The sequence below is a fragment of the Gobio gobio genome (genome assembly GCF_949357685.1).
Source record: "Gobio gobio genome assembly, chromosome: 4".
Classification (NCBI taxonomy): domain Eukaryota; kingdom Metazoa; phylum Chordata; class Actinopteri; order Cypriniformes; family Gobionidae; genus Gobio; species Gobio gobio.
Genome location: NC_137100.1, coordinates 9,625,472 through 9,640,512, shown reverse-complemented (window position 1 = coordinate 9,640,512; position 15,041 = coordinate 9,625,472). Strand labels below are relative to the sequence as shown.

General features: G+C 37.9%; 1 protein-coding gene across 1 annotated transcript in view; it reads left to right on the top strand.

Annotated features, from left to right (window-relative positions):
• lhfpl7 (LHFPL tetraspan subfamily member 7) overlaps positions 1-15,041 on the top strand; it is a 257,065-nt gene that overhangs the window by 177,549 nt on the left and 64,475 nt on the right. The window lies entirely within an intron of this gene.

Genomic DNA, 15,041 nt, shown 5'->3' with positions numbered 1-15,041 from the left:
CTGTAATTATTACTGTATACATTATATAGCACTTTGTACAATAGATCACTTTAAAGCAAGCAGTTTTACAGTATTAAACATGAAGAAACAGTAGAAGTGGCGCTTTCATTTAGGATTACAACTTCAATTTCTACTATGAAGCATCTCTCCAATCTGCTCATGTTTTAACCAAGCATGCCACACGAGTCCTGAAAAGTGATCACCCCCCAGGTGGCAGTATAGCTCATAAACCCCGCCCTCTCCATGTAATGTAATGGGACAATGACAAAATAAACAATCAAATTACACATCAAATTGACATGATTTCTGTCATTTTAGGCAGTTTTTTATCACGCTGGTGTTAGTTCAAGTGTTCGTTCTTTAAGTTTCTTTTAATTAGTTAATTTGATGCTTTAAAAAGGGGTGTGACGTTATGATTGACAGCTGAGATTGACAGCTTCTCAGAGCGAAATTGTTTCGGGAACTTCGGGAGGAGATTGTAGGTTTAACTTTAATTTCTAAACTTCCATAACTGTTTGTTCCACAAAAAGTTTAGGGGCGTGTGATTGATTAGGCGGGAGCAGTCTATGGGCGGGACCTTGATGTTGCGGATCCACTTTGCGCTCACTACTGCGCAGACTCGAGACTGAAGATGTCAGCGCCATTATTTGGACACTGGTAGCTTTCACTTAAGAGAGTGAAGGATGCATCGTCCATCTTTTTTTACAGTCTATGGTTTTAACTTGCGTCTGACCTCAACGGACTGACCAGAACAAATTAACCAAAGAAGATTTCCATGTCAAAGAAGTCGAGCCACAGAGCCACACCTACTTACGTAATCGCCTCAGACCTATGATAGTTCTAATGAGTTTACCAGCTTTGGCAAGCAGTTTCAAACTCCCGAAATTAACTCCAAACGAATTTCGTTTTGGCCTGATTTTGTTCGAAATGATGTCACACTAGTTCGTTCTTTGATTTCACTTGAAGTATATTGGGGCCTTTATTCAGAGATACATAAAATAACATATTTTGAAGATTTTTTTTTTTTTTGAAGAACTGTTTTTGTTAATACAATGAAAGCCATTGGGGTCCAAAACAACATTGGACTCCAATAACTTTCATCTTGTGAATTTTTTTAACATTTTTTGAAGATATTTCTAGAGAATAATGAAAGTTTTGTAAATACATTTGAATTTTTGGTTGAACTATCTCTTTAATTGAGAAGCTACAAGGAACATTTGTGCTTTTATGGCCCTGTCCCAAATGGTGCACTTGGCGGTCAGGCTGTGGACATGTTACACTTCAACTACCCTTTAGTGTGATATACTTCACAATGGCACTGATGGGATTTGAAGGACGTGTCCTCTTTAAGATCTTAGTGGCTATTAAGCTACACTTCCATTTCCAAATTAAATGGAATTCCCATCATATTTCCTCTCGGAATTATGTTTATCATTTAATTTGATATAAAACCCAAGTTTGTGTTTGCATACTATAATGTGTCATGTAGAGCAGTAAAATGTAATTTCTGATGCACTTTTTCCATGTTGTTTGCTCTTAAAGGCAACAGCTTCTGTGGCATGTTGTCAATTACTACATAAAAGACTTATTTTGTAAAAGCAAACCCATATTGCTGTAATATTAATGGACTTTAAATGGTACTCAATGGGGCAAGACATTCTAAAGGGTTTAAAAGCACAAATGTGCAGCTCTTATGTGTATTGAATTGATTTCTTAACTATTATTGAACCCAGAACATTCTTTTAGGATTTTTACAATCATTTAAAGGTTAATTATGCCATTTTTGGGGATGGTAAAATACATTCTTAAATCACTGTAAGCCAATTGTTGGCGGATTTCTATAAAAGTGGTGCTGTATACTGTAAGAAAATAATCAGTTGAAGCACTGGCACTTTTTTTTACAGAGATTTACTTTAACATCCAAACACAACACAATGCCATGCGTAATTCAAAATATGGGTCAAACACCTGTGAAAACTCAACACAGAAAATTCCTTCATATGAACACAGTCCACTGGGCCCTATATTTTACTTTCATTGACTTTCATCAGGCATCTTGACAAGCCTGTCACATTTAATCAGCCAATAGCATCATCTGTTTGTTTGACCAATGGAAAACAGTAGCACTCATTTTCAAGAAGCACTCTTTAGTTTAGAATTTTTTGAGTGACACTAGTAATATGGAAATTACGCACTTGACATTTGATATGTTTTTTGCTGCTATCCTCACCATTGACGAGATTTCCCGTCATTTATGACACAACGCTTGTTTTTCCGCACAGTCCGTGTTTTCACTGTATGAGGATGGGGTGGGGGGCTGTTATGGATCTTCTGAAATAGACACAGACACATAGAGAATTAAAATAAAGCATTGATAAAGAGTGATTGATAAAGAATATGTTTAAGAGTAAGCGGAAAACCTCAACTTTCGGTTCCAAAAACAGGTAAGTTTCAGGGTATGTATATATTTATTAATTCTAGAGCACTATTACAACAAGGTAATGTTTAAATGTTAATTAAATTCAAATATATTTATCATTTATTTTATTGTCATCTCACACATGGATCTGCATTAAATTAATTAGCATCAGACAAACAATATAATCCTTATGCTCAGTGAATAAAGATTACGTATTAAACGAAGACATTTTTATTTTTTTTTGCATACCCACCAAATAGGTGGCACTGTGCACTAAGTAGGTTATATAACTCGCCATTACACAAAAGAAGACGAGGAAGTAGAATGGTGCGCTTTTTCTTAGCGTCTGTTTCCATAGTGACTCATCGATTCGTCGCTCTGTTGAGAATGTCTTGAGTGTTAACCGGGAACACAATCTGAGCTTACTCTGAACTTACCCTATATGTAATATGGGTATATGTGTTGGTAAGTTAACCTTGCTTTCTGGAATACCCCTCTGTTCTTTCTTTTAATATATTGATTGTTTACATAATTATACAACCAAATATTCTGGGGGCCGTGAAAGTTTTAGGTTAAAACCTGTTGGATTCTTCACATGTCTGCTGATTGATTCTTGGTGCTCACCTCTTTGAGGCAGATCTCGATACCTGTATTTTTTTCAATGTTCAATTCTTTATTCTTTTATGCCTTTCCTTGTGCATCTCGTAAAGATTCCACCAGCGTTCCCACCATCATATGGGCCATTCAGAAATTCCCAAAGAATTCTAAACCTGGCCTGCACAAAATATACATTATTTGCCTTCACACAATGATTGTCTGGTTAAAGGCTGCGGTAGACTGTTTCTTCCCCCTCTGGATTTGGCAACGGAGGCAGTCTGCGAGAGGCATCTCCTGTTTTGCATTGCAATAGTAACTAGCGGTATCCAGGCTGGATGAAGTCATGGGTCTGGCGACCCATCAAACACAGTCTAAATGTAGGGAGGACAGACTCAAGCCCTCCATAGCTAATTGTGTTTGAAGGAGAATGCAGAAGATGGGCTATTCTCTGTTATTCAAATCCAAAGACTGAACTCACAAGCCATTCACTGCAGGGTAGAGCGCGGTCTGAATGGAGGATTCAAAGACCGGTAGCGAGACGAAGAAAGAATGAAAAAAGGAGAGCCTTTCCCCCCGTCTTTTCCTTCTTAGAAGGGTGCTTTGCATTGCCAAACATTTGGCGAAAATACTTCCATTGAGTCTTTTGTTTTGTGACCCTGTACAAATTAGGGTTCCCACAACGGTTCTTTATGCAGCATCAGCCTCGCCAACAGGGGATGTTTGTAAACGTGGCAGTGTTGTTGTAAAAGTGTTAATAGACAATTATTTAGTTAATTAAAAGTCTCAGAATCACTTTCTCTGTTATTTACGTATAGCACATTCAATCACACCGTACAAAATACAGTACCGTTCAAAAGTCTCGTATGCTCACCAAGGCTGAATTTATTTGATCAAAATACACTAAAAACAGTAATATTGTGAAATACCATTACAATTTAGATAACAGTTTTTTGTTAATATATATATTTTTTTTTCCTGTGATGCAAAGCTGAATTTTCAGCAACATTACTCCAGGCTTCAGTGTCACATGATCCTTTAGAAATCATTCTAATATGCCGAATTGATGCTCAAGAAACATTTCTTATTATCATCAATGTTGAAAACAGTTATGCTGGTAAATATTTTTTTTTTTTGGAAACTGTGAAAGATCAGGATTCTTTGACAAATAGAAAGTTAAAAATAACTGCATTCATTTGTAACATAATAAATGACTTTACTGCACTTGCTGAATAAAAGTAGGAATTTATTTTAAAAAAAAATCTTACAAACATTTAATGGAATGATACAGTTTTTATTAGCTAAATTTATATTAACCTCTAAACTACTGAAAAGGTACGGCCTTTCAATTGAATAACCAATGAAAATAACACCTGGTCTAACCATCAAGTAAAAAGTAAAAACATATTTCCCTAATATATTTGTAAGGAATAATTGACGACGAAATCAGATTCAAGCATTCAACGGCCCATAGTATAAATATATATCAAGGTAAATTATTTTGATAATGAATTAATAAATAACTTTTTCAAATATTATGCAGTGAAGGCTTGTTGTTTCAAAGAAATAATAAAAATTGCCAAACTACTTCATAAGGGTTTTAAAAAAATGTAATTATAGGCCTTTTCCATCGTGATATCAGGACAGTTATATCACCCTGACAGGGCTCTATGCACTAAAATACATTTTAATTCAGAAATTAAAAGCATGTTCTTCATAAAAGAGGCATATTCAAGTCATTGTATGTATTAATTGAATTTTGATTGTGTTTTAGAATAAATTCAAAGATCTGAACAAAAAAAAAGTGTCATGTATCCACATGACATGAATTTTCACTGAATTATGATTTTTTACTTTTATAATACTGTGGTATAATTTATGTGACTTAAATCAAGAATTAGGATGACACCATATTTAGAAACTGTTGCAGAATGAATGATAGGATGGTTTGGTTGTTGAAACATTTAATTCTCAACACTGTTGCTTGATTGACCTCTGGGGTTTATAGGTTAGAGTGATTTCATATTAGGATATGATGCAGGATGAGTATGTCCAGAATATGTGGTTTGACCCTTCTAAAATTCCCTGCATGCATTTCTCACTCTCTCAGCTATGACTTCTTGACCTTTGGTGTCAGGGTATAACAGCGGGGTGGTGTTCTTTATGTTCTGACTTTGCTTTTAAACACGTTTTTTTCTCGACTAGAGTCTACTACTGCCATCCATCTCTGCCGCTCGCTGAATTCAGCAATAAAGGAATAATTGTATTTCAGAGGTATTAAACAGCCAAAAGCCCCTATCATTGGAGGAGCCGCGAGTAACAAGGTGAAGAATGCAGCCACACATTTATCAGCTGTCAGACAGGACACTGGATATGTAGCTGGGGATGCAGTGGATCTCGCTCTTCCGTATATCAGAGAGGTGGACAGGATAATGTAGGTGATTTAGTTCTTTATGGATTCCTTTGATTTTTTTTTTTTTTTCTCAGGTGAAATTCACTGATACAGGTCAACCTCACAAGAGAAACGATGCTATAGCAGCTTTTATCTACACACCACCAAAACGTCGCTCAGGGAACTTCGTTTTGGAGGAATCAATTGAAGTCCCTGGGGGTCGCCAGGGCCAAGGTTGAGAACCACTTGCTTATCAGGTCTTCGGTTCTGGTTTTACATAGATTTTTATATTAAGTGGTGATGTAAAACAGTTTATTCAAAAGTTAATTCAAATGTCCTTTAAAATCAAACTATGTTGGCGCCTACATGATTTGAATGGTTTCTATCAAGTGCCAGATGAAGCATAATAGAAGATCCGGCCAAAAGCATGAGCAAAGAAAGAAGGCAAGGCTTCAGTGAATTGTAGTGTTGTCGTCATGTCGCGTAAATGCTGTTTGTTTGGATGTAAAAGCAAAACCCCTTTGTTTGGCCTTCCAAAATGGATGAAAGATTTCGATCCTGAGATCCTGAGCAATACAGCCCAAACATCAGCTTGTGTACAGTGCATTTTAGGGAGGACCGCTTCCTGAATCTGGGCAAGTACAACGGCAGCTATACACACCTAAATTATTAATAAGAAATATACAACATTATTAACTGTGTGTTAACAATTGCTTTAGAAGCCTTTGAAGCTGAAACTCACGATTGAAGTTTTGGGCAATCACAACGCACTGTTTTCTGGCTATCACCAGACCAAGCTCAATCTTTTACAATTGAACATTGGTCTGGGGAGTCTGCTCTGTATTTTCTACTGCACAAGAGCCGTGATCAACGGGCATAGTTCAAATGACTCTGTAAGAAATTGGATAGTCCTTCAACCAATCAGACCAATGATCCATTGCCTCTCTATCCGTCATTGTGTTAAACTAATAGCGCACCAGGTGGAAAAGCCGGTTTGTGATTGGTCCCCGCAAATTTGTAACAGAAGTAGGATAGAAATATGAACAGGTTTCCAGCCTGAGCTGCAGGGCGAAATCAAAATCGGACTAGAAAGAGAGAGGTACTGCAATAATGTACAGTATCTGAATTTTTTTTAATTTTTTGAACTTTAAAGCATGTTAACCTAATCTGTTACACCAATAAACTAAATTATGAACTTTTAAAATAGTATCATATGACCCCTTAAATTGGCCTTTAACCCTAAAAAGTAAAATTTTACTTATTTAACCCAGTACCTAATTGTACGTCTATTTGAAGTTCCTCTTTTGCGTCCCTTTCGCACTTGAATGGTTGAAAAGCACATGAATGAATGAATTGGTGATCATATGATAAGTCTACTCATTTCATTAATTGCGTTAAATATTTTTAACACGTAAAACAGAAAATATAAATTATTCTTTTAATAACATATCATTATATGCTTAAGTCACTAGGGCTAATCACAGTGTTCACAATACATCACACGCACACACACACACGCACGCACACACACACACACACATTGGGTTTTCATGTTTATGGGGACATTCCATAGACGTAATAATTTGTATAGTGTATATTCCCCTTACCCTAAATCTACCCATCACAGAAAACTTTCTGCATTCTTACATTTAAAAAAAAAAAACATCACATAGTATGATTTATAAGCCATTTTCCTCATGGGGACCAAAACATTTCCCCACAAGGACAAAGATTTTGGATATTTCCATCTTTGTGGGGACATTTTATCCCCATAACATAGGGTTTACCAGGACCACAAACACACACACACACACACACACACACACACACACACACACACACACACACACACACACACACACACACACACACAAACAAACACACACACACACACACACACACACACACACACACACACACACACACACACACACACACACACACACACACACACACACACACACACACACACACACACACACACACACACACACACACACACACACACACACACACACACACACACACACACACAAACAAACTCATATACATTTCAGATGGCATGCATTTTCTTGTCCTCAGAACTGGAAGTCAAGACAAATGTATCAAATGGCGGATGTGAGTGCATTCATCACTGCCATTATCAGGCAGAAGCGTCTCTCAGCTGAAGACAGATAAATCAGCCCCTACCATTGTCCCCCTCTGATTGTACCATCAGAACGCATGTCTTGTTCATCCCCCAGATAAAAGCTCAGCTCTGTAAATGAGTGCCCTCCACTTGAGACACAAGTATCTGATGTTGAAGTAATGACAATATTCCAAAATGTATCCCCCCTCCCTTCCTTTCCGTGCCTGTAGTTTTGACACCAAATTCAGTCAGGCAAATTGGAGACCCAGAGAGTGAGAAAGTTGGAGAGGTGCTAGCCTCAGATTGTGATCAGTAATCCCTTCATACAGGAAAATGAGTCTCCTCATCAATCACACATTGTTCGCCAAAGGTTACGTCTCCCCCCGAACACCAGGCGTGCATTTTTGTCCAAGCGAGAGAATAAAAAAGTAATTATCCTATATCATCAGGCAAAGGAGATGTGCCATAATTACTTTTCTATTTCAAGATGATTGTCGGCTTCCTGTCCCGAAGGATTAAAAGTACAGAGAAATCGCTAAAGAAAAAACCCCCATTTAATTTATAAACATCTTAGGACAAAGACAAAAGGGCAGAGCGAGAGAGACCACTGTAAGCCTCCATACGTTTATAAATGTGTTGAACATGGACACATCTACTCAAGCTGTGTTAAAAGGCTTTGTTTTGATAGCAGACAGCTCATGAATTGAAATGGTGTGTCTGTACTTCATCAGTATTCAGCAGTGCGTTTGAGTGCCATCACGATCAAATACTCCAAACCTCCGTTAGACTGCTAAATACATCACGCCTCACTCTATTTAACTCCAAACACAATAAACCTCTGTCATACTACCAAACACATTGAGCGTAATTCACTCAGATGACTGAACACGCCAAACCTTGCTCTATCAGACTACTAGATCCCCTAAAATCCTCCTCTGTTTGGCTACCAAGAAGAAATAAGCGTCAATCAACCAGCGTCAATAAGCTTCAATAAGCATTACTGGTAAATACTTTGTAAATCGCGAGGAATACTTCAATTTTGACGCCAAATACACAATTTTAAAATGATACTCCATTTAATAGCGTGTGCGAGCACAGGCAATTGACACATGAAAGTTTCATCTTTATGAAGTTTCTTTGCTATTTCTCTCCAGAAGTTATGAGCGATAAAAATGTGTACAAATGTGAACAAGAAAAGCAGGTATCTCAGCACAAACGTGGTCATCTCTTGTTGTGTATCCAGAAGTTTTATGTTGTTGTTGTTGTTCTGTCTCTTCTTTTTCTCTTTCAATTGTGAAACAATGGGCAAGTGTTGCCAACTTGTAGACAAATGAATTAGTGCAACAAAGATTCAAGGCATACAGAATACGCACGGTTACCTGCTGGACCTACACATACAATTCACTGCAGTTTCTGGCTGAAATTAACACTAATGGCTGTACTTTTATTCCTTTTCACATTGATTAATACAATTTATTTTCACATGCTTCTTTGCACAATACAATGTTATGACCACAAAATTATTTAACCAAATTGCATGATTTGTAAACTATACATTTTGACATTTGCATCATATAACCAACTCTATATGTATGGATTTTCTTATGTTGTAAAATGATACTCGGTAACCCACCTTGTACAGCATTGCACTTGCAATGTGGAGCACTTGGGAAAAAGTCTTTTTAAGGCCTTTAAGTACATTCATAAAAAGGTACCATGCTTTATTTAGTAAGAATGTAACCACTTAGATCATAGATGGAAACGACCATTTACAGCCAATACAGGCAATTTACTAAGGAAATATAGTAGTTTTAAAGCTTTTTAACAGTTAACGAGGTTGAGACAAAAACCTAAGACTTGTTTGCGAAAGTAGGTTTTTGAAATAATATCCAATATTTCACAAATGGTTTTTTCGTCCTGGTGGTCCTAGAGGCAAAGTTGCTCAGAATGAGGAGTTCTACCATATGGTATGAATGTTGTTGGCATGTGTGAAATCAGATCAGTGTTTTTCAAGATATGTAAATTTCTTCGTAGACAATTGCACAAAGACACAACCTGACTGTTGCATAGCTATAGCCGTTTTCGTGTTTTTGTTTTCCTTTTATAGTGCCACCAAGTGGCCAATCTTCACAAGTTTTTTCACATGATCAGCAATTGAGCCTATAAACATGAGTACCAAGTTTGATGAAAAAATCTCATTCCGTTCAAGAGTTACAGTAATTTTAGTAAAAGTGGCCCCGCCCACCTCAAACATTTTGGCGTCCCTTAGCGACAGCGAATTGAAATTTCAACCTTTTTTCCGCTAATTATTGATATTTAGACTCCAAAGAATCTTTCTGCACTGGTTTGGTTCTGATCGGGCGAAAAACCTAGGACTAGTTTCCAAAAGCAGGTTTTTCGAAAAATCCAAAATACCTGAACATTTTGCCAGGGTGACAATAATTGCGTTGTGTTCGTCTTGGACCAAGGATTCCTACGATATAAGAAATATATAACTTGAGCCTGCGATGAACAGTAGGAGTTATTATATACTTTTGACTGTATATAATAGCGCTGTAGCGCCCCCGTCAGGCGATTGGGGCAAGCCGTGGTGACGTTGTAGACGGGGTGAGTACTACCATCACTCAAAAGTTTCTAGTCACTACAACTTACGGTTTAGTCTGCCCGATCACTTTTAAGGGAGAATGCTGATCCTTAGAAATTCGAACAATTACAATAGGGTTACAGTGCTACGTGCTTGAACCCCTAAATAGTATGGGTGCAAATGCATTTTAATCACATGTTTGGGGAGGGTTTCCACTCACTGGACATTACATTTTAAAGGTCCTGTTCTTCGTGATCCCATTTTTCAAACTTTAGTTAGTGTGTAATGTTGCTGTTAGAGCATATATAATACCTGTAAAATTATAAAGCTCAAAGTTCAATGCCAAGCGAGATATTTTATATAACAGAAGTTCCCTTTCAAAGCCTACAGCGAACGGCCGGTTGGGACTACATCTCTGTACATCCTGCTTTAATTACGTCAGTAGAGCAGTTTGTCGACTAACCTCCGCCCACAAGAGTACGCGAAAAAGGGGGCGTGGTCTTGTTGCTCCCGCGTGGATAAGAGGAAGTGTTGCGTTCGGTTGCGTTTGTGTAGTTTGTTTGTCGCCATGTCGTCGAGACGCTGTTATTTTCATCCCGGAGTCAAGTCACCTTTGTTTGGCTTTCCCAGGGACGCTGTAGCCTACTTAGAGATCATTGAGCGCATGCATCCCCGTTATGGTAAGAGGCGTGACCTTTCCGGTAACGTGCGCTCTGCGTGCGCTAAGCTGCTGTCGAATCACAACACGGGAACCGCTGGCACAATCAGAACTCGTTCAATATTTCTGAAGGAGGGACTTCAAAGAACAGGGAAATCTTTCAAGCCGTTTTGAGGACAGTGAAAACAGCAGTAGACAGATAAGTAAATTGTGTGAAAAATACTGTGTTTTTTTACACGCGAAACATGAACACATGTTATATTGCACACTGTAAACACAATCAAAGCTTCAAAAAAACACGAAAAACGGGACCTTTAAAACTGTAGCGAAACATGCAAGAAGCAACATTGTTGTTTTGCAACATGTTATTTTGAAGAAGTGTTACCACAGGTAAATTTTTCCTGTGAGCCTCGATTTTTATATTGTTATATATCATCATTTCAAATCCAACACATCTTTTAAAAGTAACAGTATTAACCCTTAACCGCATACCTCAGGTCTTTAGCGACCCGGGACATCATTCACTTCCCTCCTCATTCATTTTTTAAAGTTAGACATTAGCCTTCTTAGTATTCCTCAATCAATTCAATATAAACAATATAGCAAGAAACAAAAAAAAATTTAAGAATTCCCTTTCACATTAATTTTTCATAAAAATTGTATAGGGACCCGTATATAACGACCCGAGGTGTGTAACAGTGTAAAGACCCGAATATGTAATAATGATTGGCGAAACATTCATGCATTTAAAGGTTAAGGCCTTTTAGTCCTATTATACAGTTTTTCCCTCACTCTAAACTAGCCTTAGTATTTTGTCACAGGTTAAAGTGGTGTTTGTATGTACAACCATTCAATTCTATAATTCTTTTCCCTTTAGACATGTTACAACTTTCAATGTGTGTTTCTATGTGTGCATGTATAAAAGAGCGCACAATCTTTATACACGATCCATATTATCTATATGGACAGCTATATTTATGACAACTGTGACTATGAAGAGCTCAGTGCTGAGCTGAATTTCTTAGCTTGCTGAATAATGAACTGCAACTGTGTTTGTGTGTGTGTTGTAGTTGGAGAGTCAGTGCATTCAAATGTATTCTTCAAATGAAGTACAAGGCCAAGTCTTTATCACCTCAGCATTTGGTTCAGACTCTTGTATGTGTGTGTGTGTGTGTGTGTGTGTGTGTGTGTGTGTGTGTGTGTGTGTGTGTGTGTGTGTGTGTGTGTGTGTGTGTGTGTGTGTGTGTGTGTGTGTGTGTGTGTGTGTGTGTGTGTGTGTGTGTGTGTGTGTGTGTGTGTGTGTGTGTGTGTGTGTGTGTGTGTGTGTGTTTCTTTCTCGTGTGGAATACAAAAAGACATATCAAGGCGAATGTCCAATGTTTTTTTTCCCACACAATGAATCTCCCCAGCCTCCTCTCTGTCATCCATTGAGCTTCAACTCATCACATCATGTATCGTTCCTACATGCATATTTTGTGAAAAATGTGTGCTAGATATTATAAGGCTGGTTTTGAAAGGTATGCTTAGTGACACTTTTTGGAGGAATCCAAGTGGACTAATCTGTGGACAAATGAAAAAAACTCATTGGATTAAACCCTCTGGGGTGAACTCACATGGGAGAAAAAGGTCAAACTGTGAACGGGTCACAGAAGCCCTAGAGGGCTCAGAGCTGAAGATGTATGTCAGATTGAAGCACAGCGCTTAAGTCTGAATTTAACCTTCAGGAGTTTAAGCTTAATCTGAGAGACTTCTGAAAGTGTTGGCGGATTTCTGGCGTCATATAACCTGGAGTATGTTATCTCCACTTCTCTGTAATTACTTTCAGACTGTTATAGTATGACTATAGTGCTGTCTCTCTCTCACTGTCTGTCTCTTATTTTCTCAGTATAATTGAGTCTATTCTAGTATGTCTTGCCCTTTTACTCCAACACTCTTTCTTGGGTTTAGAATGTCTATTTTCTTTATCTCTGAGTTTTGCTTTGGCAGTTTTTCTCTCTCACCCTTTTAATGCACTTTTTTATGCTTAGTCTTTTTGGGTAGAGTTTTTCTTCTAAGCTCTGGAGCCAGAGGTTGAATCTCACGCTGACCTGTCAAGAACATGTCCCAGTCATATGTCACACCACAATCAGAAGCAAGAAATGAGAAATTATATTTTGCTTAAAGAAAGTGAATCCTATTTTAGGACCATTCAAATTTGTTGCATTGAGGCATTATTTTTAATGGTAGTTCCTATTATGATGAAGCAATACCCCCCCCCCCCCCCCAATATTTTTTATATTATCTATTAATTTGGCAGCAGGTATATTAGGCAGCTGTCACTTTAAGACCTGACGCACGGATCCATTATATTGTTACACATACGTTTTCTTTGTCAACTGTTTCAGTTCCCTTAAAACATAACTGACTGTGTTTACGTGAATACTTGCCAAGACCGGTATTTTGATATTATTTCATGTTTATTTGACTGTTTAAGCTCAAGAAGCAGCCAACTATCTTTAGTACTGAGAGGTTGGAAGCATTTCAGATATTTCAGTATCGATATGCATCGAAAAATCAATATTTTTGACAACACTACATTGCACTTAGTTTATTATTTCAGATGCCTTTTTAAAAGACTACAATTGAGAAATGTGTTTATCATACTGTATTAAAAATTCAACCTGCCAAAATGGCTAGTATGAGTGACAGCGTTACACACCACTGCTGAAATTCATCTGCATTTGGTGGGTTGGCAGGTGTTAAAGGTGTCATGAACTGGCTTTTTACATTTTTTTATACAGTTGTCTGAGGTCTACTTGTGACGTTTGCATGGTTTTTACATTAAAAAACATCATAATGAATAAGCAATAGGCTATTTTCTGCCCTGGTTTTGAGCCTCTCCCAAGAAGCGCTCAGTTTTTATGGGCGTGCCGCACTGAAGACTTGGAAGTAAACGCCCACTGCTATGATTGGATAAGCTTTGCATATTTAATGAGCTTCGGCTCCCCCATGAGTACACGTGAGGCATTGTTTTGAAAGCGTTTGGGGAAACGACAACCGGAATGATTAGTCCCTCAGGGCTCACAAAATGTCTTTATCAAACAAACACAATGATTTATCTCTCATCCACCCGCAATTAATATGAATTTTATATTACTTGGCCCACCCGATCCGTGGATATAACCGCGAACCGTGCATCACACACACATCACGCGCGCGCGCCAAGTACGTTGCAGACAGCATGATTAAAAACTTCCGCAATTATATTTTTCCTTCAAATATCAAGTCAAGAAAGTGAACAACGCACATCAAGAAAGGAATGTTATTTCACTATTTAAGATGATACGTATTGGTAGCCTGTCTGGAAAACACACAGCCAGTTTAGTTCCACGAGTCGGAGGGCGGGGCTACAGAATCAGGCGTACTATTGAGGCGGCGTTTCACCACACTCAGATGTCACAGCCTGGCACATTCTGAGATCTCTCGTTTGCAGGGCCTGGTGCATAGACTGTAAAAAAATATGGACATAGTGTCCGTGACGTCACCCACAGGTTTCTGAAGAGCAGTTTTGAAGCATAAGTAGGGTCGAGCTGGCCGTTGCCATCTTGGTAGCGCGTCACTCCTGGATAATAGAAAATTGGCAAAAAGGCAGGACATGTTGAGCTGAGGTGACCCACTGACTAACAGACAGCAGATAAATAGCTATCCACCTGTCACTCAAAGTGGCCACGTCGTTAATTATACAGAACTTTAAGGTTTTATATAATGTAAACGAATGAGTTATAAAAAAAATTCACCCTCCTCACAGTTGTCATGAAGGGCAAAATTAGCTGTATAGACCAAAACCACAATTTGTATCAGGCTGTAAACATGTTTTTTTCTGCTGTAAAGTTGGGCATTTTAACATGGGGCTCAATGAGATTCTGCTCCCTTCTGGAGCCTGTCCCTAGTCTACGAACTGCAGTTTAAGTCACTTCCTTATTATCAAGAGAAACTGCGGGAGGTTGCCGCTTGGCCTGGTGTCAATAAAAGCTGTTGTTTTTTTTGACTAACAAGGAAATTTTCATCCAAAATTTACAGGATATTCTTATATTATGATTAACTTTTATATATCAAAGGCTGAATGAAAAGTTGATTTCTCAATTCATGACCCCTTTAATGTCAACTCCAGTGGTCGAGTTTGAGTCCTTTCTTTAAAGGCTAAAAAAAAAAACAAAAAAAAAAAACATTACCTGTATTGCAGTCATTACAGTACAAATTATTTTTAAATAAATGAATACTTTAATG